This window comes from Epinephelus lanceolatus, chromosome 19 (assembly GCF_041903045.1).
Source record: "Epinephelus lanceolatus isolate andai-2023 chromosome 19, ASM4190304v1, whole genome shotgun sequence".
In the NCBI taxonomy this organism is placed as follows: Eukaryota; Metazoa; Chordata; class Actinopteri; order Perciformes; family Serranidae; genus Epinephelus; species Epinephelus lanceolatus.
In genome coordinates this window covers 20,939,310-20,945,397 of record NC_135752.1, presented here as the reverse complement: position 1 = coordinate 20,945,397, position 6,088 = coordinate 20,939,310, and positions in this window count along the sequence as shown.

Here is a 6,088-nt window from a genome sequence, read left to right as displayed (position 1 = left end):
GTCAGAGTCTCAACTCTTTGCACCCTATAAAGTCCAGAGTAGCTGGGATGTCCTAAACTTTGAATTTCGGGTCCTAAACAAGTCATTATGCCCGCTTTACCAAATGTAATGCCATTTTACAATAGAGTAATGATAAATTAACATTAATTCACGAATGCTCTTCTCATTTTTATTTATTTGTTAAAACAAGTTTGACTGCATTTCATCATAAAAAAGTAATGCTGACATTGCACGTTCATAAACAACAGAATGAGGTCTGTCTGTGTCTTTCCTGTCTTCTTTTATTTAACTCATCATGTATTCTTTATTATTCTTCCTTTAAATTGATATTGTATGTTGTAGTGTGCTTTATGTTTTATGTCTGGATAAAATAAAATGATTAATGTTAAGGAAATAAAAAAGAAATTAATGGATTTGTGGCACACTTTAAATACAATACTTTTTAACCTTTAGCCTTGGTGAAGGGTATCAAGTGAAAAGGCTCACATGTCAGGGCAGCCAGTAGCTCACCTGGTAGAGCAGGTGTACTATGTACTAAGGGTGTGTCCTTGCTGCCGTGGCCCAGGGTTCGATTTAGACCCTCAGTCCTTTGCCACATATCATCCCCTCTTTCACTCTTACTGTAAGCTGTCTTATTAAATAGAAGTCCAAAATAAATGAACAGAAACTCAATCAGGACCACTTTAGTTAAAGAAAACTTTATTTCCATTTGCAATTTGATATTTGGTGGTATGGCTGTGTTCTGGGACCGCTCTGCCCTTCCACAAGCCCTTGTAGAAAGCCAAAGGTAGAGAGGGCAAACCTCTCCGCCCTCCCTGCGTCTGCGTGGAGCGCTTAAGGCAGAGAGAACACATCTCTCTGCCCTTTCACGTGACTACATGGAAAGCCGATGGCAGAGAGCAAACCTCTCTGCCCTTCCATGCGCCTACATGGAAAGCCTAAGGCAGAGAGAGCAGCAGCAAAGACCCTCTCAGGAACAGAACAGAGCAGCATCAATGACAAACAGCAATGGCATTGATAAGACAGACACAGCATAAAAAGGAGGAGCTGGGGTGGAGGTGGGCTGCAAACAGGCTTGCAGAGGAAGCAGCAACAGTAGTCAGGCCAGAGCAGTTTAAACAGGGCGCCCTGATTGAGATTTGCCAATTGGTTGTGGAGAAAGGAATCATGTGATCCATCAGCAATCAGCTATTGGGGTGCTTGAGCTCAGCTGATGTAACTGTGAGGTGAGATGAGCTTGACATTGTGTCCTGCCTGAAGTAACCCTATGCTCAATTCTTTAAATAAAGGCTCACGAGTCATTGGTGTTGAAGACCAGGTCAAGTGGCAAGTCTTTTTTGATTTTGTCATCTCAACTCTTGTTACAGCTGTATGTGTTCTGTGCTGTGTGCCTTTTCCCTCCGTCGTAGATCTGCCCAGGTGTGCTGCATTACTTAACAAGATGTATTGCACCTGACATGGAGGAGGTGCTTGAAAGCTCCCGTGGCAGCAGCAGAGGAGAGAGGCCTTTGGTATGGGGACTGCTGGTCCTGCTGCCTCTCAGCGTGGGATTTTTGTTGTCTTGTTTGCTTATATTTCTTGTAATAAATCCCATGGATCTGAGTGTTTTAAAGGTGTTTATGTGTTTATTTTGAGTTTTGTTTTCCCCATAGGGCTGCCTAAGGGTGAGGCATTATACAGTCAGGTCCATAATTATTTGGACAATGATACAGTTGTCGTCATTTTGGCTCTGTACACCACCACAATGGGTTTTAAATGAAACAATGAATACCTGCTTAAAGTGCAGACTCTCAGCTTTCATTTAAGGCTTTTTTCAAAAATGTAGTATGAATCGTGTAGGAATTACAACCATTTCTTCACACAGTCCCCCAACTTTAAGGGCTCATAAGTATTTGGACAAACTAACATAATCATCAATTAAACAGTCAGATTTAATACTTGGTTGCAAATCCTTTACAGTCAATGACTGCCTGAAGTGTTGGACACATAGACATCACCAGATGCTGGGTTTCTTCCCTGGTGATGCTCTGCCAGCCCTTTACTGCAGCCGTCTGCACTTCCTGCTTGTGTTTTGGGTGTTTTGCCCTCAGTTTTGGCTTCAGCAAGAGAAACGCATGCTCAATTGGATTCAGGTCAGATGATATGACTTGGCCATTGCAGAACATTCCACTTCTTTGCCTTAAAAATGTCTTTGGTTGCTTTTGCAGTATGCTTCAGGTCATTGTCCAACTGCACCGTGAAGCATCGTCCAATGAGTTTTGAAGCATTTGGTTGAATCTGAGCAGATAATGTAGCCCCAAACACTTCAGCTTTCATCCTGCTTTCCTGAACCATTTTAGTATTTAAGTGCTTAAAAATATCAGCATTACAATAATCATTGTGTTATAGTCTCCCTAATACAATAGCGTAAATTTGGGTGGTACATTGGTTGGTTAGTTCTTGCCAAATATTAGCAACCACGAATACCAACAAATCATCCCATCATCACTGAATAAACAAGCTGCATGTGACTTTGAAATGTGACATTATACCACAGTTCGAGCACACTTTGTACTGTGCAACCACCTCTGTCCATGGTTTCACATTAACTTGAAAGGTAAATGAATACGAGTGCAGGAAGCTGCCTCCTGTGCCCAAAATATGCCCTGACATTGCCTCTGCATCTGCTTAAGTGCCTCCTCTCAGATTCTATGAAAGTCATGAGGAGGAGGAGGAGGAGGAGGAGGAGGAGGAGGAGGAGGGCTTTTTAATTGTCGGAGGGAATCTGACAAAAAACACTGATGGAGGGGAGGAAGAGAAAGATAGAAAGATGATTTGGGTGATGCATGGAAAGAATTAAATATGTATTTTGGGGCATACCAAAGTCTTCTTTTATTCTAAAGGATATATTGTTTAATTACAGACAAAAGTTATCCACACTGGTTAAAATGTTACCATTAAGAGTGAAAAGTTGTAGAGTGCTGTTGCTCCACTTCATCTTCACAAAGAAGATGAGCGTGCAGATAAAATATATGAAAATTAAGGGGATTTAGTCATTTTTGCCGTGTCACTTGCAAGGCTAAAAATGGGAAAAACTAAAGTAATTTGAGATTAAAATTAGATCATTAAATGTATATTTTATTTGCTTTAGATAATTCATAGTTGACAGAGACTATATTAATAGAAAACAATACCTTTCACACTGTTACTGCCATCATAACTGTAGAAATTCAATATTTTGCACTGTCTGTCCTTGTGCCTCTTATCTTCCTACAGGTCTATCTCACTCCTGCAGACACTGAGGCTATTTTTAGCCTCACAAGTTCCAGAGAGCCTCCAGTTTCCCTGGTGCCTTACACATCAGTTCAGGGTTTAATTGAGGGTGTGTGTGTGTTCGGTGCAGATGTGCCCCCCTGTGTGTGTGCGTGTGCGTGTGTGTCTGTGAAAGGGAGTTTCTTTTATTTTCCTCTCTGTCCTCATGAATGTTGCATTTTCTTTCTGAATTTGCCACAAACACTCACACGCATGGCTGCACGCGTTTGTGCACATATTCACACTTTGTCTCCGGCTGTGCCACAAATACCCACTGTTTCTCATGCCTTTGTATGATAACACACACGAGCACAGCCTTGAAATGTGACATTAAAACCTATGTTTGAGTCATAGGTAATACAAAGGTATTCTTGTAATGTAATGGAGCAGATGAGGATAAACAGCCTCATAGCAAAAAGGACGTTAAAGCTTTCTCGTTGTTTACACTCTGCCGTTATAACTCTTTCCCCAAAGGTCCAAACACAAAGCAGAAGTATAGAGGAAGCAAAATTAAAATCTCCACAGCAATCCCAATAAACAAAACTATACAATAAAATACTAACATCTGACTTTGGCAAAAAGTGTTTCTGAGATAAGAGTCTGCAGCCATGTCAGAGGGACTAAGGGTGCACTCCAGCAGGTGCTGTAGCTACCCCTCAAAAGTATGTACTGTTGCATGCAGTATGCACCCAATCGGGACATACTACTTTCTTATAACTTTCTTATTACAACCCTGAACTTTGACCCTCTTGCTTTTATATCTGTTACCTTGGAGATATAACAAATGCCACTCGCCACCCGACTCGACAGAGATAGAGGTCGACCTGGAGAGCTCTGCTGTTGTTACTTTGCAATGTAAGTTATAACTGCATAAATGTAGATATTATGTTCATGACAGTAAAGTTACAGCTGCATTTTTCTGTAATTGTTATTTTTAATTATGTCCTTTTGTTGTTTATAATCTTTATGATTATTTTGTTCACTTAAACTATTAATATTCCTGTTAATAAACGCATCAACTGTCCATCAGTCACTTGAATGCTGTGTCATCTGTCATTGCAACTTCTGACAGCTGTCAATAAGTTGTCAATCATGTGACATTGTCCACTGTGCAAAGGATTGTGGGTCAGAATAGCCAGAAAAGCATGTTGGTTTGCACACTGCACAATCGGACCAGGTGTAGTGGAACATCCTGGTATTTTTGGCATACTGCTTTTGACATACTATGTATTGGGACACATTAAATCTTTTTCTGGCATACTATACAGTATAGTAGTATGGATAGTGGATCGCATTGCATGTCTTCAGCTAAATGTTAACATCAGCATGCTAAAATATTCAAAAAGATAATAAAGCATTTTTGGGGGGTAAACAAAACTCCCTCTGCACAGCAAGTCTCAAGGATCAGGTGCTGGTTGGCCATAGGAATGTCTCAGATAAAATCATCAACATAAACTATCGCACACTGAACTAAATTACTGTGATTTTATAAAGAGCGGATGTGTTTCGCCCATGGCTTCTTCAGGTTCGCTCAACAGAATCACACGAGCACTCACAGGTGTGCTATGGGTCACATGACTAATTATCACAGTTATTTCACTTTTCTTTTTTCAATATTTTTTTCCTTCACAGTCTTCAAAAGATAATCTTATTTTGGATGAATTGTAAATTATCTTTTGAAAAAAGCTGCTCCTCTCCCTCACCTGCTCCTGGTACATTTCCATTCACCTGCACCCTGCTGGTCAGCCATGCCCCCCTCATCAAGACAACTCCTCTCACCTGCCTCCACAGCTGCAGCTCATCAGCCATCAGCGTGGTATAAAAGCCTCTCCAGCACACACACACTCTTTGCCAGATTGTTTTTCGACTACATGCAAGACATTCCAGCATTCACCCGTGGCTTGATTCCTTGGTACCGACCCTGTCTCTGACTCAGATTCCTGCCTGCCCGCCCCCTTCCTGATTCCTGCCTGCTTGGCTCTGTGGCTGCATGGTCCAGCACCAAACCTGCTTACCTCAGTTCTCCTGGTTTGGCTAGCTACATCAGACTTCACTCAACTACAAGCAAGCTGAATGCAAAGACCACTGACAAAAGAAAGGTGAAATAACTGATAATGAGTCATTGACCCATTGGGTTAGGGGTACAAGTGAATCTTGCGAAGGGTGCTGAATGAATGAATGAATGGCACTGCTTGCATTTTAGTCATTGAGCGAGAGACGTAACACCCCCCCCCCCCCCCCCACCCCCCCCACACACACACACACACACACACACACACACACACTCTCACACACACACACACACACACACACACACACACACACTGAACACATAACTGTAACCTCCTCACTTCCCCTCATGCGGCCTGCGCCCCACTCAAACCTCCCCTGGCCCATGAGGTTTACAGGAATCCTAATGCCACAGTATTTCAGCCTTTTAATTAACTCAACTACCCTAATCTGCCTCCTGTGTTAATTACGTGTGTGCAGCTCTGAAGATGGTCATTTTTATTAGAGACCACTGAAGGTTACAAGTTAATTACACTGAGTGACATCAATTAACTTATTTTACACTAAAACTGCAGTGAATGTGGAATACAGCAGATAAAAGTTTCATGTCACATTGCCTCTTTCTTCTTGCCTTTAATATTCCAGCCACTGCACATCATGACAAATACAACACATACACCACGTCTGACCTGATTTAATTTACAGTTTTAAATGTGATAAGTACGCAGAAGGTGACAGGAGGGATAATAGGGAGAAAGAGTTTGCAAGTTTGATTGCTTTCTCAATC